The following is a 25,617-nucleotide window of genomic DNA, read 5'->3' as shown; positions in this document are numbered from 1 at the left end:
AGCCAGGTGGCCTCAGAGTGGCCCGCTGGAGTGAGGTGAGGAGGGGGTGGAGGTGGGTCCTGACCTCCAAGCTCACCTGTCTCTTCCTCATGCCTTTTTTTGCCTCAGGGAACTGGGCTCCGTCATGTTGGCCAAGGGTGTGGCCAAGGCCTGACTGAGGGAGGCAGTGACCTCAGCTGCCAAGCTCTGTCACACCTACAGTGAGGGCCATCTCTGCCTGGCTCCCAGAACCAGCAGGTGCTGCGTCTCTACTCACCAGCTGAGTGCTCTGTTCCCGGAGTCCTCCCACGCTGTCTGGGTCCTCCCACACTGTCTGCCCACGCTGTCGCTTTTGCCTGGCGTGGCCGCTTCTACCTCTCATTACCCATCAAAATCCTTTCCATGCTTCAGGGTGAGGCTGAAATATCACCTCCTTCAGGGCGTCTGCCCTGATGACCGCTCCCACTTCCTTACCCGAGAGGAAATGATCACTCCCCCTTCTCACCTCGCATCGTGCCTAGTCTCTCTCCTTGCAGGTCCAGAAGCAAATCAAGGTGTGTGTTAGGCCATTTATCCACTCATCCCACACCCGTTTACTGTGTGCTCTGGATGAGGTCCCTGCTTTCGTTAAGTTTGCTTCGGTAGGAGAATCAGAGAAGAAAAGGAATAAACAAAGGAAATGTTTTCAGGCTGATAAGGGCTAAGAGAAACACGCAGGATAGAGAATTTTGGGGTGAGGTGTGTATTCACCAGGTTAGACAGGTCGGTCAGGGATGGCTTCGCTGAGGAGGTGAAATCTGAGCAGAGCCGTGAATGACAAGAAGCGGCCAGCTATGGAAAGAGCTGAAGGAAGGGCATTCCAGCTCGAGGGGAGAGCATGTGCCAAGACCCCAAGGCAGGTGAAAGCTTGAGGTGTGTTTGCAAAACAGAAAAAAGGCTGGTGTGGGCGTAGCAGCAGGAAGGGGGTCCGGGAGGCGGGCAGGCCCCAGGTCAGGGCGGCCCCGTGGGGGTTGTTAAATATGGGGACCCCTGGACAGTGGTAAGCAGGAGAGAGGCGAGGACTGACGGATGCCCCTTCATTTCTTCCGTGATGACACAGGCCGCCTCTGTGACGACAGAACTGGGTGCTGGAAACGCAGGGCCAGAGATGCTGCCCGCCCTCCAGGTGTGCAGTGGCTGAGGGGCTCTCCTCACGGATGTCACCCTCAGTGCCCGGTCTTGTGTTGCCTTTGCCCATCCAGGTACTTGATCTCTCGGGTTCCTCCCGCCCTGGTTTTAGGGCTGTGGTCCGTGAGCCCTGCTGCATCGCCTGGGGAACGTGAAATGCAGACTCTGGGGCCCACCCAGACCTGCTGATGAGAATGTGTATCCCGCTGAGTTGTGAGAAGGGCTGCGTCTAGTCAGGTGGCATAATAGACTCTCAGCAAACTGAGAGCAGGGCAATGGGTCAGATGCCAGCTGAACAGTCCACGGCAGAGGCTCATAACCTCTTACGTGAGTGTATCTCAGAACTTTAAAATTCATGCATTCCACCTGGGAAGCTTGTTAAAACGCAGATTCTGCTGCGGTAGGTTGGAATGTGCCCCCTGGGCCTGTGTGTCTCTGACTTTAAGGTGATGTTGAGGCTGCTGTTCAAAGGAGCAGAGAGCTGTGCATGAACCACATGAAGGGCAGCGAGGCCAGAGCCGGTGCGGAGGGGAAGGGTCCTGGGGGAAGAGCTGGAGGGGCCGCCTCGCCACGACGCCCACGGTGCTTTGTTAACAACTCCGTGAAGCTCTTACCATGTGGGAATGCAATCGGGGCATCAGGACCAGACTTTTTTTTTTTAAGTGTCTGTAGCCCCAGCACAGTGTTTGGTTCATAGGCAGGACTCACTAAAATATCGATTGAAGGAGGGCCAGTTTGATACAGGATGGACAGCCTGAGATGGAGCATGTCCAGGGCCATCTTTGCTGAGTCAGCAGCCTCAGTACACGTCCCCCACCTGTTCCGATAGCAAGGGGGCATATGCCCCAAAACAAGACAGCTCCAGAAGAAGCCCCGCCTCTGGTTGAAATCAACGCACACCACCGTCTCTGTCAGGTGGCCGCAGAGCCAGACAGGAAGTGTTTTGCGAGTGAACAAGTGGTTGATCAAGACCTAATCAGTGTCAGAGTAGAAACTGGAACTGAGTGTAAATGACGTAAGAGGAAGGACAGGGGCATGGCCTCCCCGGGAAGTCAGATAGGCTGGCAGGACAATGAGCCCTGGCACAGACGGGATCTGGCGGCTGAGCCTGTTAACTGGAGAAAAGTCAGACCCAACCAGGATGAGCGGGTGCCCAGGAGCGAGGGTCTGAGTCACCACTAACATCAAGCCACACTCGGCTCCTCCTGCCTGCCTGGTGAAAACCGTTTGCTCAAATCCTGTTCTATTTCAGGAAACGCCAGCTGTGTCATAGGAAGTCCTGCTCTTTCCACTTTAGGGACAAGACTCACTTCTCTGTTTGCTTTGGGACACTCACACGGCGCTGGTCCAGAAGGGCACAGGGGTATGGTGCTGCTCACATAGGTCGATAGAGACAGCCTGCCCCAGGAGGCTGCACAGGCCAGGAAAAGCTGGATTTGGGAGTTGTCACCGTAAAGTGTGGCTTTCAGTCCTTCTAAAATGTTCCTTGCCTGCTTTGAAGGAAAGAGGAAAAGTGGCCAGATTTCATGGATTGTCATAGCCCCCTTTCCCTCTCTCCTGGGCGTGAGAGGTGCTTTGAAACCCTGGCCTCGTCTTCCCAGAGGACGGAGGGACGCTGGAATGCCCTCTCCTTGATGGGTGGATGGCTTCCGCGTCTCCGACATCCGTGATTTCCCTGGGACCATTGCCGAGAGCTGCTCTTCGAGGTGGACTCAGGGCAGGCAGACTGCAGGTGACCTTCTCAGTGGGTGAGAGGGTTTCCTCTCTCCTCTCTCCTAGACCAGATTTAAAGCGTTACATTCAGTGTATGGTGAGGGCTGCTGAGTGCAGGGGTGCTCCCTGAGAATTTTATAGGACAAAGGGTCCTTAAGGGGTGGGGCTGGGCTCCCCCCCACCACTGAATTCCTTATCATAGCAGGTTATCCAAGGATGTGGGATATGCAGAAGTGTCTACAAGCTTTCTAGGTTTTGTTTGGGGTCTTGGTGGATACTTCTGCTAAAATAACTTCTTCTTTTTTTTTTTTTTTATTTTCCCACTGTACAGCAAGGGGGTCAGGTTATCCTTACATGTATACATTGCAATTACAGTTTTCCCCCCGTAAAATAACTTCTATAACACATGAAAAATGAGTGGGTAGAGAAAACAAAAAAAAAAATAAAAGGAAAAAAAATTGATATTTGCTAATGAAAGGGGTCACGGTGTCTGCCGGTTTGAGATGGATTTTGATGTCTTCCTATCCAAAAGTACGATGGGGTCGAGAGGGTTTTAATCATGATGAAGAGCAAGTGTAAGAATTTAGTTAGTTAGTTTTTGATCCTCACCCCGTACTTGTCTGGCCAGAAATGCAGGGAATTGGGGTTTGTTGTTGGCTCTGCCCTTCAAGGGCTGTTCATCCTTGGCCTGCTCACCACCCATCTCTGGGCCCCAGCTCCCTCTAGAAAATGAGAGGCTGGATTAGACATGATTCCCTAAATCCTGTGACTGATTATTACAACATGAAAAACGTGAAGTCACGTAAGAGACAGTTGTGCAGAATTTAATTCCCCTTTAATCCTCCTGGCTAAGGAAAGGAGAACATCCCCCAGGAGTGTTAATGGGTGTTTAGCATCCTTTAAGCACTTTCTGACTTCTACACAGTGAGAGCTGGCTTCGGGCCAGAGTCTTCCTGAGGCTGTGGACGTACGTCCAGGTGAGAAGTTAATTATGTTGGCTTATTTTTCATTTGCTTATTTTTATGGTTGCCTTTTTTTAAATGACAGTTTGATCCTGGTTTTCCGTTTACGACAGTAATGTAGTTTTCTCCTACAATGAAAGCGTTTACGCAGATGAGAACATTTGAAGGCGCCTACAATGTAGTATTGGAATATAGCAAAAGCCATGGTACTTCAGTGGCTGCACTCGGGAAAACGCTGTGGCTTAGATGACTCTTGGTGCCTTTCCAGCTCTGTGGGCCCGTGGATGTGAATGCTGTGATTTCAGGCCAGAGCATAATGTGTCTCCAGCTGTCTTAAATGTAAGCTTTGTGTGCACAATAAGTGTATGTGGCTTTTGGCCACTGTATCCAAAGCATCTGGTTCAGTGGGTGGCCCATGGTCGAATTTCACTAAATGATTCTCAAGGAACAAAGGCATGACTCAGGTGGAAAATAGTGCATTGTGACGTCTTTTTATGTTTAGGGGCAAGAAGGGACCCCCTGCATTTCAGACCCGTGGAGTAGTGAACAGTCACAGGTGGCTGCTCATGCGCGTGCGCACACAGACAAACAAGCTTTGTGCTTTGAATGTTAAACTAAGTTGAATTTTTGTGATATTGACATTTGCAGAACACATATAATACTATTTTTGTTTTTAGTTTTTAAAATAATGTGGCTCTTGACATCTTAGATCTTCTTGGAGAAAGGCAAGGTTTAAATAATGAATGAGTGAACCAGGAAAGAGGTATTTTATTTTGAGTTTTCCTGGTTTTTAAATCCCATTGGCTCTCTGCTTGGAGTATTTTTAAACTGACTGGCTGTTTAGTTCAAATTATGCTTTAAAAAAGTTTTGGCGCAGGCTCTAGACCTAATGTTTTGCTGGGTTGGCGTTTGGGCGTGTCACCAAGCTGCTTTGGCTGGGTGGCAGTTAAACACAGCCAAACAGCTGATCCTGCCGGGAGAGTTAGTGATGAGAAGATTCTACAGAAACCATGCCTTGGCCTGGATCCCTGCCCAGCAGGAGCATCTCACAGGGTCCAAAGGAGACCACCGGTTTCAGGGGAGCCATCAGTCACCCTCGTCCAGCTCTGTTTTCTCTTCCCTTCTCCCCTCGGAGCTGTGGATGGCTCTGGCTTCCAGTTGTTGGGAACTGCTGCCTCTGCAACCAGTTAGGGGGACAGAGAGCAGAGACTGGGCTTTCTCGGCAGCCTCACCTCATGTTTCCAGTGAAGCCTGGTCCCCGGATGAGGTGATGTAAGAGGACCAGAGACCAACTTTCAGGTGGAGCCATCCTACTCCCTCAGCCCATTTGGTTTCGTTTGTTAGTTCTTCTGAGGGCGGAAACATCAGGCATGAGGTCAATGGAAGCAGAAGTGTTTGCCTGGTCGTGAAACTTTCCGGTTACATAAGCAGCACCATAGCTATTGCAGAAAGAGCAAGTGGTGTACCCCCCAGTGTGAATAAAACATAGCTCCTGTGTCCCCCCCATCGGATTCACTCCATAAATACTAGTGTTTAACTCTTTCCACAGTAACTGGCTCCTAGTAGGTCTCAGTAGGTGTTTGTTGAATGAACAAATGATGGCACTGGCGGCTTTAGAGAGAGGAAACTAGAGGTGTCCAGGCTGAGGATGTGTATGACCAAATTAGGGTACTGATACTCCCAGCAAATGTTACAATATAAACGGAACTGAGCTCAGAGATAGTGATTTATTTTTGTTGTTGTTATGACTATGCAATTAAAAATTTTTCATTGAAGCATCACTGATTTATAGTTAATTTTTACTGTACAGAAAAGTGATTCAGTTAGACATGTATATACATTCTTTCTTTAATATTCTTTTCCATTACAGTTTGTAACAGGATACTAGATATAGTTCCCTGTGCTATACAGTAGGACTTTGTTGTTATCCAGTCTGCATATAATAGTTTTCATCTGCTAACCCCAGACTCCCAGCCCATCCCTCCCGCACCTGCTCTCCCTGCTGGCAACCACAAGTCTGTTCTCTGTGTCTGTGAGTCCATTTCTGTTTCACAGATAAAGTTCATCTGTGTTATATTTTAGATTCCATTGACAAGTGACATCATATGGCATTTGCCTTTTTCTGAGTTACTTTATTTAGTGTGATAATCTTTAGGTCCATCCATGTTGCTGCAAATGACACGATTTCATTCTTTTTTATGGCTGAGTACTATTCCATTGTGGACATGAACCACATCTTCTTAATCCATTAATCCCTTGATGGGTATTTAGGTTGTTTTCATGTCTCGGCTATTGCGGATAGTGCTGCTATGAATGTAGGGGTGCGTGTATCATTTCAAATTATAGTTTCATCTGCATAAATGCCCAGGAGTGGGATAGGGCAGCTCTATATTTCGTTTTCTGAGGAACCTCCACCTGTTTTCCATAGTGGCTGCACCAGCTTACATTCCCACCGACAGTGTGGGAGGGTTCCCTTTTCTCCTCACCCTCTCCAGCGTTTGTTATTTGTAGACTTCCATACGATGGCCTCACTGACTGGTGTGAAGTGGTACCTCACTGTAGTTTTGATTTGCATTTCTCTGATGATTAGTGATACTGAGCATCTTTTCTTGTGCCGGTTAGTCATCTCTGTGTCTTCTTTGGAGAAATGTCTGTTTAGTTCTACCTATTTTTCAATTGGGTTGTTTGCTTTTTGGTGTTGAGTTGTATGAGCTATTTGTATATTTTGAAGATTTCAGCCCTTGTCAGTTGTTCAATTGCAAATATTTGTTTCCATTCCACGGGTTGTCTTTTCATTCTATTTATGGCTTCCTTTGCCAGGCAAAAGCTTGTAAGTTTGATTGGGTCCCACTTGTTTATTTTTGCTTTTATTTCTGTTGCTGTGGAAGACTGACCCAGGACAACATTGGTGCAGTGTGTGTCAGAGGATGTTTTGCTCGTGTCCTCTTCTAGGAGTTTTATGTGGTTATGTCTTATGTTTAGTCTTAAAGTAACTTTGAGTTTATTTTTGTGCATGGTGTGAGGGTATGTTCTAACTCCATCGACTTGTAAGTGGCTGTTCGGCTTTCCCAGCACCATCTGCTGAAGAGACCAGAGCTAGTGCTTCATACTGGCCGGCCGGCCGCCCCGTGGGCGTTCTGCAGGAAGGCGGCTTTCATGGGCCGGACAGCCCGGGGTGGCCTCCATGTACTCGAGCCTTTGTGTGCCTGACGTGGACGTCCGCATGTGCCTCGCATTCAGCCACCAAGCTTTCAGACGCGAGAGTGTAGCAGCAGCCCTTTGGGGGCAGTACGGGGGGCAGTGAAGCCGTGGGCATCCTCTCTCTAGGGCAGGCTTTAGAGCTTTGACGAGTGGTATGAAGATCCGAGGAGCCTGCTCCTGAGCGGAGCTTTCGGGAGGAGGTGAGCTCTCGCAGTCATGGCGATGGTTTCCGTGTCTCCTCTCTGACCGAACGGTGTGAAGACACGACGCTGCCAGAACCCCACACTTGACTGAGGTTGACCGGATTCGAGAGGGACACCGTATGGGACATTACTGGTAGTGAAGAGTCAAAGCCACATGGGAGTCTCTTTCTGAGCCACGGCTGGTCCCATCCCAGATAGTGCGAGACGCCCAGCGGCGTGGCGTGGGCTGTCCTTGGGCTCAGTAAACCCTTTTAAAATTCCCTGTTCAGATGGTCTCTACCTTCCAAAGGTAGCTCAGGAGCCGTGATTCCAAAGGGGGCCGGGCCAGTTGGCGGTAACTGTTTGCCGGGCACGTTATCCAGGGGCTCTAGCCCCACAAGGAGTGTCAGTTAGCACAGCGGATGCCGCTGCTCCATGCCAGCCTACCGCGTGCGGACAGGTGCGCGGCCCTCTGTGCGGATCGCCTGTCAGTGCTCCCCTCTGGGCAGCCCTGTGGCAAGTGTGTGATGAGAGGTACCCTTGTTTGTGGTCCTAGGCAGCAGTCCTGCTGCCCAAGAGCCCTGACTTCCCTGTGGGAGTTCTCTTCCTCTCTGTTTTCAGCCCTGTTTGAGTGGTAAGTCAGCTCACTCGTGCTCTCACGGTGGAGCCTGAAGCGTCCTCAGATCACTCTGTGAAGGCGCGGGCAAGTCCAGTCAGAGTCGCTCTCTCCTGGAACTTGGAATCCTGAGCTTCTCATATGAGAGCAGAAGAAATCCTCAGAACTGGATTACAGCTCCAGCTCCGGGGCCGGATTGCCAGGTGACTTCTGCTCCTGCTCTGAGTTTTTGCTACGCCTTCTTTTCTGTTCTTCCCTGTGAGCTGCTCCACACCCACCAGTATATCTGAGTGGTCTTCAGTTTAGGTCCAGCTGCCTCCAGAGCCCAGGAACTTAACCACGATGCAGTATGGGACGGAACTTCTCTGTTTGCTTGCAGGCCAGAGGTTCTAAGAGGCACTGCAAGTCCGAGAGTGTACAGTTCTAAAATGATGTGAGTGATGCCTTTTCGTTTCTTTCGGACATGGTCGGTGATCACACCTGCAGGCCCTCCTCCCCTGTCAGCCGTGGATCCGAGCCGTGGGCTGAGTCAGCAGCAGGGTGTGTGTGTGTGTGAGGGCTCTTCGGCTCTAGCTCAGCTGACAAGCACACCCCTTTCCTCCTGCTGGCCTCTCCCTTTAGGCCCGACCTGCCCGGTCTGCTCCCTTGTCTGCAGACCGGGGTCTGTGATCCCCAAGGAAACATCTGCAGGCCACACTGGGAAAATCTGAACTTGAGCAACAGTGGGGAAAAAAATGCGCTGGGACGCTTCTTGTAGCATTTTGCCCTGTTGACAATGCCCTGGGCATCCCCAGGGGTGATTTCTCCACTAAGCAGTGATGATCAGCTTCAAGAAACACCTCACAACCCACGTACAGAAATCTTCCCCCTTATCACCGCTAAGCAGAGGCAGATGTATATTCCTATTTAAGGGGCTGCTTATTTCCTCTGTGTATTCTTCATTCAAGGAAGTAGACAGTTTGAAGTGTGTGAACAGATACATTTTTTTCCCATTTGATATTCAATAAAGCTATTTTAATTTTGGACTGAAATTTAACCTAAATTTTCCTGAGTTGCCCTTTGCCCACAAATATTGCTTACCTTAAGGTGTCCTGCAGACTCCTTCAGTGTAGGAATCTGCCTTCCGTCCTCTGATCTAGATTCAGTGACGAGCCTGGGAGTTTTCAAACTTCTTTTTTAGTAAAGGAACCTTTTTTTCAATCACAGTTTTATTCTGATTATAACATACAGAACAGATACGATGGAACCTCTCTGTTGAAGTCAGCCCTGTGGCCTGCGGCAGCCCTCTCACTCTCTCTCCCTGGGTCCCTGGGACAGCGCTGAAGAGTCACAGGAGCTGAGGAAACATTGGAAAACTACTGGCCCAGCACCTGACTGGGAACAAAGGGGACACGGTGCTGAACTAGGTGTGGGCTGGAGTGTTGGCGTTGCCTTTGCTCTCTGTCTCTGTCTTGTCCTCCTTGTTCCCCCTTCCTTGTCCCAAAATACGGCTGAGGGAAGCAAGAGGGTGACTCACAGAGATGAGAAAAGTCGGGCCAGTGTATCGTGGAAAGCTGAGACTCCAGGCGAATAGCAGGACAGAGGCAGGAGGATGGGAGTGCTGAGCTGGGGGAGACGAAGCTCCTGGCAAATCCTCAGGATGCTGCAGATTTACAGAAACCGAAGAGAAGGGCAAGGAAGTTAAGACCAGGCGAGGGCAGCATCCGAAGACAGCCAGGGGCCGGGTGTCACGTGCTGAGCTGTCTGCAGCCCCAGGCGTTTAGGTGGTGCCTGGCCTTCCGCCGAGCTGGGTCGGGCACAGCGTGAGGGCTTTTGTGCTGGCGGGAAAGTTGGCTAGGTTTTTGTTTGTTTGCTTGTTTGTTTTTGCTCCGCTTCTGTGCTGTACTCAGGGTTTTACTCTCTCTGTGAAGAATATACTCATTAGCGGAGCCTCTGAGGTAGCATTTGGGGCAGTGAAAGCCAGAAACCAGCCAAGTTGACTTATCTGTGGTTTTCTGGTTCGCCAAGTACCTTTCTCCGCAGCAGCTCATCACTCCTTTAAGGTAGGTCGGGAAGGTCCGTGTGGGCAGTGCTGCACGGCGCCCGATGTCACGGAACCCGCACGCGCCCCCACCACGGAGAGAAGGCAGAGCGTCGAGGAGGCAGGAAGGGGAGACGGTGCAGACAAGCTCGTTGCCGTCTTTTCTGTGTGTGCCCCCCCGCAGGCCTGGCCTCGGGGCCGGACAGTAGTGGGCATGCATTCCATTCCCAATAGGTCAGCCTGGCTCTGTGCTGCTTCCTGGACCGCGTCACTCAAATGTGTCACAGGTGCTTGGTTGTCAGAGCGAGTTGCTCAAGAGGATGATTTTCTAGGCCAGAGGTCACGCACTGGCTGTCCCCAAGCTGCGCTGGCCCCCAGGTCTGTTTCGTTTGGTCTGCATCAGGTTTAAAATTTTGAATTAGCTGCCACACTAAAACGATTAGAAGATATCAATATCTGCATTTCTGGTGTTCTTGAAAGATGGGAGGATCTGACTACAGGGGTTTTGCAGCTGCTGTCTTTCCGTGAGTCATGTCATCTTTACACTGCCAGAGACCCCACCCTGTCTGTTTGCTTCTCCACATGCCATGCATAGCCCCGTGTGCATTCGAGACTGAGCCTCTTGGCCTAGGTGTTTGTCTTATGTAGCTTGCCATGTAGAATAGAGGTTGGCAAACTATGGCCATGAGCCAAATCCGGCTCTCCACCAGTTTGTGTGAATAAAGTTTTATTGGGACATAGCCACAGTCATTTGTTGACACATCGGCTGCTTTCGCAGTACTCAGCGAGCAGCAGTTGCTAGAGAGACCGTACTGTCTGCAAATCCTAAAATATTGTCCAACCCTACAGAAAACTGACTCTTGATCTAGACCGTGGCTAGAGTGCTGATTTTTCAGCACAAAACGGCTCATCAAGTGTTTTCGAAACAAAAGTTTCACCTCTCAGAGGAATTCTACCAGTGTTCTAAACTAACTTCATTTTCTTTCTCTCCAAACTTTATTTAGAACCTACCAAACTGAGAGGGGAAGTTGGTGACCAGCTGTTCCCTGGGTCTGGGTTATTAGGAGGTCATGCAATGTCAGTTTTAGTGGCTGGGCCAGGAGGCACTTGGCTTCCTTTCATTTTTCCTTTGCCTGCCATGTTCATGGAAAAAAGAACAGGACTGCCTAGAATACCGGCATCCTGCTTTTCTCTAGACTCGAATTAGCCTCGCTGTTGCTGTTATTATTTAGGAGACTGATAGCCTGCATGTGTGTAGTGGAAGCAGTTAACTCTTTCACGGTATTTCTGCACCTTTCCTCGCACTGCTTCCTCAAAACTGTCGCGCCAGGCAGGTCAATCGATTGCCCGTTCAGCACCTCTTCTCATCTTCTTTGCTATGGAGCCCAGCTCTAGGTAGTGACTGAACATGCCAGAATCTTGCTTTTCTAGCCTTCTACAGTGGCTGGGATAATCACAAGACAGATAAGGGAAGTCTTCTAGAGAAGATTTTTGTACCTCATAAGAAAGTGACATGTGCAGGAGAGAGTCCCATGTCCCTTGCTTTCTGTTTCTGGCTGTGGCTTTGTGAAGATGTGATGCGCAGAGCTGCTGCAGCCATCCTGGGACAGGAGGGGAGGCAGTGAAACATGGAGGATGTTGGGAGGGAGACTGAGAAGATGCTGAGATCCTGGGGCCCTCTTGCGGCCTGGAACCATTGCCTGCCCGACGGTTCTCGTTATGGGAGACTTTCATTTTCTTTTTAGGATCACACCGGTGGCATATGGAAGTTACCAGGCTAGGGGTCAAATTGGAGCTGCAGCTGCTGGCCTAGACCACGGCCACAGCAATGCAGGATCTGAGCCCCATCTGCCACCTACACTGCAGCTCATGGCAATGCCAGATCCTTAACCCACTGAACAGGGCCGGGGATCAAGCCTGCATGCTCATGGATACTAGTTGGGTACTTAACCTGCTGAGCCACAGTGGGAACTCCTCATTATGGGAGATATTAATGAAATTTTCACTTAAAGCTACTTCAGGTCATGGATTCTGTTAGTATAATAGCCGAAAGCATCTTAATTTGAATGATCAGCTATTACTTCTAGTTTATATAGTTTTTAAAAAGTAGCAAAAATGTGTGTAATTCTTACTATGTGCTAGATACTATTCGGAGTTCCAAATAGTGCCTTGTTTAGTCTTTATAATAGCACTAGAAAGTAGGTATTATTATCTTGGTTTTATAGAAGCATGAAATGACACTCAAAAATGCTAATACCACATGAGACCACATTCCTGGTAAGAGCAGCGCTTTGGTTTAACCCCGTCTGGCTCTGGAGCCGTGGGCATAATCATTATGCCACGCTCTCTAGAAGAAAGGAGATGCTTTGCTCCGTGTCATGTGACACGTTCCCTCACAGCATCCGGTGCAGCCCTTAGCCTGGGACAGCTTGGAGCAGACTTTACACTGCCCATCCTCGTCAGACAGCGAGCGCTCCATCGCTTGATTTTCTTCCCCCGTGGGCTTGTCACAGCCTGAATCTTAGTGGGCGCTCAGTCCTAGGACGGGATTTCAAGCCCTGTGCTGCTCACCTAGTGCTCTTTATTCCCCCATCCTACCTGCAGGCGCCAGACCACTGCCGGCCCAGGGAGGCCCAGGAGGAGGGTGTAGCAGGGCTGGCACCCTGTGCCTTGTATCCTAATGAGGGACGTTGCAGGGTGGCCATGGATACTGGGTCAGACAGAGTCAGGTTATGGCTCTGCAGCTTCTAGCTGTGTCGTCACGGGAAAGTCCCGTCGCCGCTCTGAGCCTCGGTGTCCTCTCTGTAAAATAGCAGTGACCCATCCAGTGAGGTTGTTTGGGGCATTAGAATGATAGGGGTTTAAAATGCTTAACAAAATACTTGGCACCATGTAATTACCCAGACAGTGGTAGATACTATTTGTAGTAAGGTTGCTTTTTATTCTTATTGTCATTATGTCTCAGGCTGTTTGTGACCTCATGTATCTGCAGAACCTGCTGTCTGTAAGAGGAGGGCCTAAAACTCTGGGAGTCAAGAGAGGGCTTACTGCAGTGGTGACCTACAAGTCAAGAGAGCAGATGCTCGCCAGGTATCGTGGCCTCAGGGTCTCCCTTTCCCTCGCTGGGCTTCAGCGTCCTCACCTGTAAAATGCATGTATTGGCTGCGTTGACCCCTAAGGGCCAGTTTGGACGGGACACACTGTGAGATGCACTAAATACACAGGCCTGCCTTCTCTCCAGGTCTCTGTGCAGCTCAAGAGCAGTTACCGTTCCTGAGAGCCGTGAGGTACTGAACCAGCCACAGTGCCACAGGTTTCCATCCCATCGGCCACGGCATGGACAGTGCCCGCTGCCTGGCACCAGGTACCTGGTCAACGATTCTGAGTTAGATGAATGAACGGACTCCACTGGTGGCTGAGTGGCACCTGTGACCCCTGAAGGTTGGGCCAGTTTGGTTTCTTGTAGTATAAATATTTAGAATATGACTGTTATTATGGTTTTTGGCAAGGGCGAATTACTTACTCATGGTCATGGCCTTGAACCTAGCCAAACTGTGAGCCGGCCCCAGAATAAACTGTATTCAGCTGCTGGTTTCACAGCCAAAGGGAAACTGACTTTCCATTGACCCCTGAGCCAGGTCTGATTGTGCAAAATTTTTTTTATACAAACCGGTATTTAGCAAATGTTGTCAAACCGGATGCTTCCTTGCGTTTTCTTTTTTAAAACCCTAAACTAGAACGAAATTAGACCCTATATCATCCTTGTTTGTATTATTGCACAATATATTAAAATAATGTTAGCTAACACTCGCAGGGCACTACTCTGTGCGAAGTGCATTATCTCATTTAGTCCTCAAATAAACCTATGAAGTAGGTACTATTTTTATTCCTGCTTTACAAGTGAGGAAAGTTCAACAGCTAAGTAACGTTTGCCAAGGTCGCACAGCCAGCCGTGAGACATCAAGGTGGACGTTTGAACCCAGGTCGGCTGGCTTCCTCAGCATCGGTGACAGCACATTTAACGAGCACGTGTTACGTGGCAGTCACGTGTGGGCCGAGTATTTTGCACGTTAACCCCTATAGCAGTGCTGTCTGCAGTGTACCATATCAGCTTCATTTTAGGGATGAGGATGCAAAGCAGTAAACAAATCTAAAAAATTTTTTTTATTTTGTGCTTTCTAGAGCCACACCATACCTAGGGTGGAATGGGAGCTGTAGCTGCTGGCCTACACCACAGCCACAGCAATGTGGGATCTGAGCTGTGTCTGCGACCTACACCACAGCTCACAGCACCGTTGGATCCTTAACCTACTGAGTGAGGCCAGGGATCGAACCTACATCCTCATGGATACCAGTTGGGTTCGTAACCTGCTGAGCCATAGTAGGAACTCTAAAGCTTTTGAAAAATTATGTAACCTGCCTGTAATTTGTGGCTAGTGACGCCACGGTGTATTCCTCTAAACGGCGGAGCTCAGAAAACTCTCAAGGGCAGCAAAGGGGGAGAGTTTACCAAGGTCACACTGTGTGTTGGTGGTTGAACTGGGTCAGTGTTCCACTGGTGGTTTTTCCCGGTCACTGCTAGCAGGGTATTGATGCAGTAACCAGCCCTACGGCCAGCCCACCGTGTCCCTTGCCCCAGTGGCAGGAAAGAGTGCCCAGTGGATTAGAGCATACACTTTGGAGTCAAACAGACCTATGTTCAAATCACAGCTCCCAAGCTAACTTGCTGGCTGACCTTAAGAACGACCCTTCCTCTCTCTGAGCCTATGTCCTCTTCTGCAAAATGGAACAGTAACCTCGCTCATTTCCTGGGGTTGCTGGAGGAGTGAGTGCGAGAAGGCACATGGGGTGTCTGTCCAGCGAGGCCACCCAGTTGATGTGGACTAAGCCGTGACCTTGTCTCTGAAATGATCCATGAGCTGAAAGAGCTTTGCAGCTGCCGTTCCACATAAAGAAGCCCTGAAATCTGCTTCACGGCGATGACGTAGGCTGGGAAGGAGGCCAGAGGCCGCAGGGTGTCTGACTCTGGAAGAGACCCACACACCCTTGTGAGACGTAGGTGCACACATTGTGTACACGTGCATGTGCACAGGGGGATGCTCACACAGGATGCGTGCCGTAGATATGCTCACATATAGATATGCACATGCTCACACGTCTGCGTGTGCCCACACGCGTGCGCACCCACACTTCCCGTGTACACATACTTCCTCCTCTTTGCCTGGTTAACACTTACTCCTTCCGCCTCCACCCGCAGGTCACTGCCTGGGGGCAGCCGCCCTGAGCCCCTCAGCTTGTGTTCCCTTGGCCTCCTGCATTTTCCCCCTTCCGTTTGCATCTTAATTGTCATTGAACAATTGTGTAACAAGCTGCTTAATTCTGGATTTTCTACTAGACTCTTATCTCTGCAGAGGGCAGGGACAAAGCCTGACTGTTCTCCAATGATGGAAAGCTCCTAGCACAGCCTAGCACATAGTAGGCCTTTGACAGATACGTGCCATTGTTTTTTTTTTTTTTTTTTTTTTCTTTTTCAAGGGCTGCATCTGTGGCACATGGAGGTTTCCAGGCTAGGAGTCAAAACAAAGCTGCAGCTGCCAGCCTATGCCACAAGCCACAGTAACGCGGGATCCCAGCTGCGTCTGTGACCTACACCACAGCAACAGCAATGCCGGATCCTTAACCCACTGAGCAAGGCCAGGGATCAAACCCCCATCCTCATGGATCCTGGTCACAGTGCGACTTCCGACAAACATGCGCCATTGATTGAACAGAACCTCAGGGATCCCTTTTGGGTGCAGGCAGGAGAGCAGCCTCTTCACTGTGGGCTGCCTTGTACGGATTTCTGGCCTTGGGTCTGTGGGAGGTTTTAGGCTCAGCCAGAGAAACCCACCCTCACAATGTTGCGGAGGCTGGCGAGGAAGAAAACGCAGTCGCCAGGAAATCGCGTGTCAGTGGTGAAGGGATGTCCAGGAAGCCCGAGGGCAGAGAGCTCCTTGTTGCTTCTCGCTTGCTTTCCCCCGGGAGGCGAGGGACACCACAACTGCCCCAGGTGACAAGGCTGACCAGTCGCTGCCTGGGCTGGCACAGGGCGGCCTCCCTTGCCTCAGGCCAGATGAGGGCGGTAAGCAGGCGTCTTCAGGGCAGAGAGAGGGCGGAGGATGATGCTCTGGTGGGAGTGAGATGCAGTGCTGGGTGGCTGGAGGAGATTTCCTTCCTTTATTTATCAAAGGAGTACTTACGGACACCTTCTAAGTGCCAGGCACTGTGCCAGCTGCTGGAGATACAGGAGAAAGTGAGTTATATGTGGCCTTGGACCTCCGGGTGCTCAAATCTTACGGGCGATGTGGATAAGAAACCAGACCATCCCCATGCAGTGTGGTCCAGGCTCCCCAGGGGAGCTGAGACGCAGGCCTCCTAAGGAGGGTGGGAGTGGCTTATGGAGGAGAGGGTTTCTGAGCTAAGGCCTAGAGAAGGAGCCAGGCCAGGAGACGCGGAAAGAGTGCTGTGAGTGGAGAGAAGGGTTTGTGGGCCGGCCCCAAAGGGAGAGAGGGCACATGGCAGGAATCCAGCGTGGCAGTGGCTGGCTCGTCCCGGTGGGGTGGCCATAAGCTGGGGAGGAGCGGCGGCCATCAAAGGAGGCTGAGCATCTGGGAGCAGTGAGGTCCTGCAACCTGAAGAGAGGGGACATGGGGAAGGAGCCTTGCTGTTCACTGGACATGACCTTGCCTTCTCTGGGCCTGTTTTCTCACCTGTCACGTGGACAGGGGGGCTCGGTGACGGCCCACATACTTTCCCAAGGCTGCTGTCTAAGCTCCCATCAGGCCGGGTGAACCCTGTGCGTCCCCCCTTCCCCACCCCTGTGCTCTCTGCCGCCTCCCATCCTGCCCCACATCCTCTCTGTCCTGTGCCGTCCACCCTGGCCTCTTCCTCTGCCACTCCTCAGAAGCCGTGTCTCGTAGGAGCACCTCCTTGATGGGGTGATCATGTCACCCACTTTTCCATCCTCGTCCTGTGCCCTTCTCCGCACCGCACCTGAACTTCTCTCTCCAGCTCCCAGAGCTGTTTCTTGTCTGGAATTCTCCGCCTCCTCCCTCCCCTCACCACGTCTCACTTTTGTCTTGCCAATCCTTCCAGTTCCAGCTAAGCCCTTTCTTCAGTGAAGCCCTCCTCTAGGGGCCCAGCACCTGCCCCGTGCTGTGTTAACACTCTGCCTCCTTCCCAGCGCTCGCAGGGCGGTACGAACGTGGTCGTGTGTGATGACGGATGCCCACCCCTTCCGAGACAGAAGCAGGGGCAGGGGGCGAAGCACATGTTTAGTAGGTTCTGGGTGGTGAGTTGAGTGGATAAGTGGCTGTCAGTGGATTTAATGCCTTTCACACATATATAAGTTATTAATTATGCTCAGGCCAGGACTGTAAACTGAAACTTTGTTCATCAGTTCACAAAGTAGAGTGACATGTTTTGCCACTAGAGGGCATCGTGAAACCGTAAAGTTGGGGGTGAGCCTCAGGGACCCTGGCCTCTTTTTGAGTTGACGTGTAAAGTTCAGTCACTTTGTATTCTGTGTCCACTCAGGACACATCAATTAAAATTTTAAAAAATGTGTAGACCCTTATGAGTTGGAAGGCTTGCCAGAGCCTGTTTGGTCCCACCCTGGACACTTGAGACCTGAGGGAGAGTGAGTTCCCCTGCCTTCATTGGCCCCAGGACACCGATTTGTTCCTGGCTGTGGGAAAATCCCTCTTTTTCAATATTCCTTTTTTCCTATTATGTAGGAGAAACTGTTCTAACTCCTGTCTCTTTCAATCCATCCAATAAATATTTACTGACTTTCCACCGTGCGATGGGCACTGTGTTAGGTGCTAGTATTTCTAGTTTGCAAAACAGGCCTCTGTCTCATGGAGTCCACTGTCTGGTTGGGAAAATGAATATTGAAAAGTAATATATAGATACTATCTGTGATTAGTGCAAAATGAAAGTCAGAGCCTGAGGACAGGACATAACAGAGCTCCTGCCTCTTTCTTGAGCTCCCTCTTGGAGGAGGGCCATTTGGCAGAAACCCAGAGGCTGAGCAGCCACTGGCAGAGGGATCAGAAGGCCAGGTTTCCACCCTGGAGTTCCCTGGTGGCCTGCTGGTTCAGGATCTGCTATTATCACTGCTGTGGCTCACATTTGATCCCTGGCCTGGGAATTTCTGCATGCCAGAGGTGTGACCAAAAAAAAAAAAAAAAGACCAGGCTTCTATCACCAGGCCCATTTGGGCTGCCAGGCGTTGCCGGGAAAGTCCTGTCCCCTCTTTGTCTTCTCTTCTCCCCTCTGTGTGCTTATAGGAGCGCTTCGAGCCTCAGCTTTTGCTTAGGAGGGCACATATCTTCAACATCTGAGGTGCATTGTGCAAGGCTCTTAGTCCCGGGGTCCAGCCCAGGGGTTTGACCAGCCTCCTGGGTGGAAAGGGGAGTCCGAATTGGTGGCCTCCCACTGAGCAGTGGCCCAGTGGCTGAACCTCAAATCTTGTTCTTGATTTTGGGCAAACCCCTGGGGCAAATCCTTGGGGCAGCTTGGCTCAGGCCTAGGAAGTCTGCGACCTTAAGACCTCGCATAAAGGCTTTCCCTGTGGCTCAGACTGCCCCGAGGAGGAGGAGGAGCTGGCTTGTGCGCATGTCTGTGCGTGGACCTCCCCTCCGGGATGCCGAGGTGGAGGAGGCCCCCAGCGCCGGCACGTTGCCGAGCTCTCCAGGTGACTCGGCTGCGTCTTAAGGTCTGGATAGCCTCACCCTGGAGCTTTCTGTAGAAAGGATTTGTGACACTCAGCCCTCCAGTGGGCTTTGATTTACGTTTTATCACGTGTCTTCCAGAAAAGCTGTGGCTAAACTGAGTTTTTGTCGTTCATCTGATATCCTCAGTGCACACAGGGACCTCCCTTTCGGGCGTCGCCATTTGTGGTGGGACGTTTCACTCCAATAGAGTCTTTCATGTCCATTAATTTCTGCACATGAGGATCACACCTATTTATGCTGCACGGACTAAGTAGCTAATTAAATGAAAACATCAGGAATTTCGCTTTCTGGAAGGTGGGCAGTCTGAATTTCCAGAAGGTAGGGAGATGGGGAAAATTTGTGGCAGGAGGCACAAAGAATTAAATTTCAAAACCTAGAGTTAAGCTCCTCCAGGTTAAAGCACTTATTTATTGTGAGATTTGTAATGACTGCCCACCTGGGACAGGTGAGCCCTGGATGAAGTGTCCCCTGAATGCAGTTAAGAACCTGATGCCCTTGAATGTGCCATTGCTGAGAAGGCTTCTGCCAGGGAGCCATCTGTGGGATTAAGGAACACTCTGATCGCCTCACTCGGAGCTGAAAAAGGGCTCATGCAGAGATATCTTGCATCTCAAAAATGTCTTGGCTTTTGATAAGGAATTTTTCAATCGGAACTCTTACCTTGCTGATCTGTTGCTTCAGTCCCTGGCTTGCCCATCAGATTTCTGGAATTCGTGGGGGGCGGTTGCAGCAGGAGGCTAGGCTGGCCCAGAGCAGAGCTGAGGGAGATGGGGGCCCAGTCGGTTCTTGCCTGTCCCAGGATGGCCGGAGGCCTCTAAGGAAGAGAGAGGGAGGGAGCGTGAGGCCGTGTAAAGCACAGAGGCGCGGGGCTCTCTAGGCCCTGGCTGCCTGGGTCACACCGAGTTGAGTCCGCAGCCCAGGTCAGTTGGATCAGAGACAGGAATCAGTTGGATTTAGGGCCCAAAGGTCTCCTCCCATCTGCAGTGAGGGAGAAAGGAGACGGTGTCTGAAGGGGCCGGAAGGATGAGATGCAACAGCAAGAGCAGGCGATCAGCATTCGTCCGAGGACGTGAGAGACCCAGGACCCGTGGGAGGGGAGAAAGGAAAGGCGTCCTTTCAAGTGCTTGAGAAGGGCATTGCCTTTCATCATAATCCTTCACGTGGGTTTGACACCCTGTGCCCTTCGTGTGCGTTTCACGTGTACACGGGTATTGTCCCCTGTCTCTCCTCGGATCCCCCGCCAGCGCCGTGAGACGGGCCAGTCGCGTCCATGTTACCAGCGAGGAGGCTGAGGCCCACATATTACCAATGAGGAGACTGAGGCAGAGCTACTTAGTGGCCAGAAGAAAGCCTGGGTCTCTGCACTCTGCCTAAGCCATTCTGTTAGTAGTTTCTCGAGTTTAGCCTTGTTCGTGGGACACCGGATTGAGGCAGGGAGCAGTCGTGTAATAAAGATGGAGCTGCCCCCTCTCAGATCTTCTCTCCTTGAGTTCTCACCGTGGAACTCCACTGAGAAGCCACCAGGTTTGCCTGTGTTTAGTGGCGTAGATCACCCACTGTCACTCCTTGGCGGCGGAGGGGCCCTGGCTTCCTGCAACACGACGAAGGCTGCGTACTTTAGTCTGGTGGTGTTTGAAGGAAGGGGCAGGAGGGAAAGCTCGCAAGAGGGCTCCTCCCAAGGAATCTGACCGTTGCGAAAGCGGTGAGACATGTGCTGCGGTTCTTATCAGGAATCGCATTCAGTTGGTCATGGGGCCGGCAGGCAGCAGAGCCTGTCGAGGGCAGCGGGTTGTCAGCCCGAGGCCTGGAGGAGGAGTGCCCAGTGTGCCTGGTTCAGGAACCCTGCGCTGGGGATGAGAGCTGGACCCTGGAGTCAGACTTAGGTTCAAGACCCTGCTCTGCCACTTCCTAGTTTTGTGCTTGGACCCCACGTGATCTCTCTGACCTTAACGGCTTCGTCTGTACAGTGGGAGTAATAAGGTTTGTGAAGATGAGATGAAATCATGCTTTCATAGTAACCACGAGATAAATACCGGTTGTGGTCATCGTAATTATCTCGGACGATGGAGTGAATTATATTGAATAATGTAGCTGCACTGAGTAATGGAACATGCCCCTGTCTCCTCCAATGGATAGATTTTCCCTTGATTTCATCCCGTCTTTTGGGCTACCTGCTTGTCTTTTCTGCCTTCCTCACCTGAATTATTTTTTTTTTTTAATTTTTTTTGTCTATTGTCTTTTGTTGTTGTTGTTGTTGTTGTTGTTATTGTTGCTATTTCTTGGGCCGCTCCTGCGGCATATGGAGGTTCCCAGGCTAGGGGTCCAATCGGAGCTGTAGCCGCCAGCCTACACCACAGTCACAGCAATGCGGGATCCGAGCCGCATCTGCAACCTACACCACAGCTCACGGCAACGCCGGATCGTTAACCCACTGAGCAAGGGCAGGGATCGAACCCGCAACCTCATGGTTCCTAGTCGGATTCGTTAACCACTGCGCCACGACGGGAACTCCTGAATTATTTTTAATTTTTTTCCAGATTCCATTCACTGTGGAAACAGTTAGCCTCATGCCATGAATCAGGAAACTGGGTCTTGGAGATGTAACTTTAGTAACACCTTTAGGCGAGGTGACCCAGCTGACACATGTAGCATCGCGCACTGCAGCCTATACTCTCAGCCGAGGCCTTTTGGCGGGGGACACAGACTTCCTTACAGATGACGGAGAAGTGCCATGACTGCCTCGGTGGGAACGTGCAGAGGGCTCTCACCTGGTGTCCCTGGGAGTTGGCGGTGCTGTGAGGGGTCAAGGCTCCTCACTGGTGAAACGCCAGGGCTGGAGGCCAGCAACTCCCGAAGGAGGCAGGAGCAACCCCTTCAGGGAGCTGGCATGTGAGTAGTGTGGTAATAATTATGCCTCAATTGTCATGTATTCATTATAAGCTATTCATGCGAGAGGCTCTGTTTTGACATTTAGGAAGCGTGAGCCGATTTCCTTTTCAAATGCATCATCATGTGTGAAGACCAGCAGTAGGTGAACATTAGATGTGGTGCATATAGAGGGCAAAACGCACGACCCCAAGAGTCTAGTGGCTGAAGTTTGGGAGCTGGTATTGGACTGCTTTGTTTTTTTGTGGAGGAGAAAACTGAGTCTCCGAGATGCTGAAAGACTTGCTGATATCGCAGAGCGAGCGGGTCACTGAGCGTAGTTGTGTGAAAACGTTTCCTTCCCCCAAATGCTGTGAGGATGGGAAAGTTGCACATCAAGTCTGAGCCGGAGACATTCGACAAGTGGCTCTCAGTTCTTCCGGCAGCCCGATTCTCGGATTCGAATCTTGCCGGTGCTCTCCCCGTTTTTATTTGTGAAATTAATTTCCCTTTCCAGTCTTCGTCTCTCTCCCAGATCCTCTGCTGTGGTGAGAGGGCCTCTGCTTTATTTATTTATTTACATAGTTATTTATTTATATGTACACACACACACACACACACACACTTTTTGGCTGTGCTTGCAGCATGCAGAAGTTCCCAGGCCAGGGATCAAATATGTGCCATAGCAGTGACAACCCTGGATCCACCAGGGAACTCCAAGAGGGCCTCAAATTTAGAAAGAGAATTTGTGACCAAGTCCCTTTGCTCTCTTGGCCCTTGAAGCATTAGGTTAAGTTCTTTTTTTTTTTTTTTCCTGTCTTTTTGTCTTTTCTAGGGCCATACCTGTGGCATATGGAAGTTGCCAGGCTAGGGGTCAAATTGGAGCTGTAGTCGCCGGCCTACACCACAGCCACAGCAATACAGGATCTGAGCCACATCTTCGACCTACACCACAGCTCACAGCAATGCCAGATCCTTAACCCACTGATCGAGGCCAGGGATCGAACCTGCGCCCTCATGGCTGCTAGTCAGGTTCATTAACTGCTGAGCCACGACGGGAACTCCTGGGCTAAGTTCTGACCCTCCTCTGACCTTACCTGGAGATGGAGAGGGACAGACCCTGGATTTCCACCTGGATAGGGCTGGAGCCAAGCTAGGCCTCTACTTGGGTGTGTGGCCCCGTCCCCCGGCTGCTCGCCTCGTAGGGCTGTCAGGAAGAGAACGTGAGACCGAGAGCTGAAAATCCGCCACTGAAGGGACTGTATGACCGATTCGGGCCCCCTGTCAGCAGTGACAAGGCTCGTGAGTGGTGAGCGTCAACCATGCCGGCCACCTGACCCTGGAGGGCTGTGCAGGGCTGACCCTGCTCTGACGCCGAGTTCAGAAACTGTTCGCGTTTGCTCAGCAGCCAGCTGTTCCGTGTCAGGGACAACCTGCCATTCGTGAGTGTTGAGTTTGCAGTCTCCCTCAGTCGTCATTGTCATCACTGTTTGGGAAGGAGGGAGCTGGAGCGGGGGCTGTGAGGGAGGTCTGCCCCCGTGACCAGGCTGGCGGATGGTGACCTGGGAACCAACCCCGGGGGTTTCGGCTGCCAGGCGGGGCTCTCCCGCAGCACGGCGCTGTGCCCGCACGGAGTTATGGGGCGGCGTGCGAGGATCTGCCCTTTGTTTCTGCCGTTGTCACGAACTGTCACCTGGTCCTCATTTTGTGGATGGGAAACAGGCCTGGAGGGAGGAACGACGGGCAGGACGACCATTAATCTCTAATTAGTTTCCAACCAAATTAGGAAGATCCGCTCTTTTCCCGTAAGTGGAGAGGATTCTGACAGTTGTAGGCTGTTTTCGTCATTAGGATCTAGATTTCTGGAAGGATTGGGGGAGTTTGAATTCGTCTCACATGAACTCGCCCAGCTTTGGTCTGCTTCTCTGATTATTGCCATTACTCTGTGTCTGGTGGTCAGGCTTCTCCAGAGAAACCGGAGCAGTAGGATGTGCGTATGGCAGATACATGACAGGTGTGCGTGTGTACACGTAGACAGAACATACACCTGGATTACGTATGCACTTAATTTTTAAAATTATAGTTGATTTGCAGTGTTTGTACTTAGGCCTTTACTGTAAGGAATTAGTTCATGTGACGGTAGAGGTTGCCAAATACCACATCTGCAGGATAGGCCGGCAGATGAGGCCCTAGGAGAGAGCTGCTGGTACTGCCGGGACGCGGAGGAGTCTGGGGGTAGCGTTCGCTCTTCTCTGGGAGAGAACAGTCATTTTCTATTCTGTTCTTGAAGTGACTTGATGAGTTCTGCCCATGTTACGGAGGGTCATGTGATTTACTCAGATCAACTGATTTAAATGTTAATTTACTCTACAAGTACCTTCGCAGCAATATCCAGTTGTGTCTGACCAAATTCCCGGCACGATGGCCTGGCCAAGTTGACGCATGTAACGAATCATCAGGCGTATAAGCATGTAATATGTAGGATAACATTAGCTGATATGTACTGACCGTTTATGTGTATTGAGATAATATCAAGAATATTATCTCACTGAATAACTCCTCCTAATGGTTATAGTGCAGTACTTTACACATAGGCAGAAACAAATGATGGCTTTAAAATTAGGGGGCCATTCAGAATAGAGGTTAAGAAGGAGGTTTTTAGTGTTGGGCAGACCTGAGTTCCAGTTTTAACGCAGCCAGTATCTAACTGGGGCAGATTAGTTAATCTCTCCAAGACTCTGTCCTCATCTGCAAAACAGCGTTAAGAATAGAATTTCCTTCATCAACATAGCAGGAGCTTGGTAAACGTTTATTGGCAAAATGAAGGTTGGAGGAATCTCCAAGATTGCTATGGGAATTCAAGGAGCTAATTTGTCTAAAGCCCGTCGCACAGTTCCTGGCACATGATGAGAACACACGGAATTTAGCTGCCTGTACCATGATTATCTTCCTTCTCGACGGCTGCGTACACAGAGTCATGGCTGCCAGCTGTTAGGATCCACGCAGCAGGACTTGGTGAGGTGTGGCTTCCAGGAAGGTCTTGCCTCTAAAGGCCAGGCCAGAACAGAACAGAAATCTCCCTCACCCGCTCAGAGGCTGGTTTCCCTTACCTCCTTGGCACCGTCTTGGGCGGCCCGTTCTTTGCTGCTCCCAGAACTCCTTTCCCGGAGCTCTGGCTGCGACCGCCTTGGCGGGGAGTGTTGTCCAGGTCACGCGGTCTGGAGCTGGACGAGCGTCCCACGTCTCTGCCAGCACACCCAGCGCCTCGTCTGCAGCGCTGCCCTCAGCCCTGCCACGCGAAGCACCACTCCCTGAGCCTCGGTGGAAAAGAGCTGCCTCCTCCTGGGCCACCATCTCCCTGCAGATACTCCCGCTGTCGAAGAGGTGATTGGGCCAGTCATTCTCCTTTATTCTAAGGCAGATACGCTCTTTGTGCTCGGAGGAAAAGGACATCCGGACAGCGCGAAGCAGCGTCGTGTGGCTCGTTCTTCCATCATTCAGAACGTGGTGCGGGGCACTGAAGACTGGAACTCCCAGCTCTGATTCTCACCAGCCGTGTGGTCTTGGGCACATTTCTTGATCTCTCTTATGCCTCAGTTTCTTCATTTGTAAAGTGGGGACCATACTAATGCCTCCTCAGAAAGGTTATTACGATGTTTAAAATCAGCTCATAGGTGGTAAAGCATGTAAGCACCTGCCTGACCCAGAGGCGGTGCTCCGTAAGGAGTAGCCAGTCGTAGCTGTTACTATTGTTGTTATTACTGCAGCTGATTCTTTTTGTTTTAAGCCTATTTTATTTAATTTTTTTTCTTTTGTCCTTTTAGGGCCGCACCTGCGGCATATGGAGGTTCCCAGGCTAGGGGTCGAATTGGAGCTGTAGCCACTGGCCTACGCCAGAGCCACAGCAATGCCAGGTCTGAGCCTCGTCTGCAGCCTACACCACAGCTCATGGCAACGCTGGATCCTGAACCCACTCAGCGAGGCCAGGGATCGAACCTGCAACCTCATGGTTCCTAGTTGGATTCGTTTCTGCTGTGCCACGACCGGAACTCCAGCTACAGCTAGTTCTAACTCCACTTTGTGCGGCAGCTCTGCTGGGTGATGGAGGAAGAGCCGTGAACACAAGGCATTCTCT

At 50.9% G+C, this 25,617-nt stretch overlaps 1 protein-coding gene across 4 annotated transcripts in view; it reads left to right on the top strand.

Annotated features, from left to right (window-relative positions):
• LOC106509601 (uncharacterized) overlaps positions 1-25,617 on the top strand; it is a 92,889-nt gene that overhangs the window by 28,904 nt on the left and 38,368 nt on the right. The window contains exons 13-16 of one of the 4 annotated variants that reach the window (XM_085015022.1): positions 1,079-1,220; positions 12,833-12,930; positions 13,082-13,281; positions 14,023-17,674. The exons of 1 other annotated variant lie outside the window; for it this stretch is intronic. The gene's annotated coding sequence lies outside the window, so the exon portion shown is untranslated. Of the gene's footprint in view, positions 1-1,078; positions 1,221-12,803; positions 12,931-13,081; positions 13,714-14,022; positions 17,675-25,617 lie in introns of those variants that run through there. 2 more of the 4 variants (XM_085015023.1, XR_014839051.1) reach the window with 2 other exon arrangements.

This window comes from Sus scrofa, chromosome 2, assembly GCF_054392235.1.
Source record: "Sus scrofa isolate SSC_HxYL_T2T_F1_AM1 chromosome 2, Sscrofa_HxYL_maternal_Yorkshire_Landrace_v2.0, whole genome shotgun sequence".
NCBI classification, from domain to species: domain Eukaryota; kingdom Metazoa; phylum Chordata; class Mammalia; order Artiodactyla; family Suidae; genus Sus; species Sus scrofa.
This window is presented reverse-complemented; position numbering and strand designations above follow the sequence as displayed.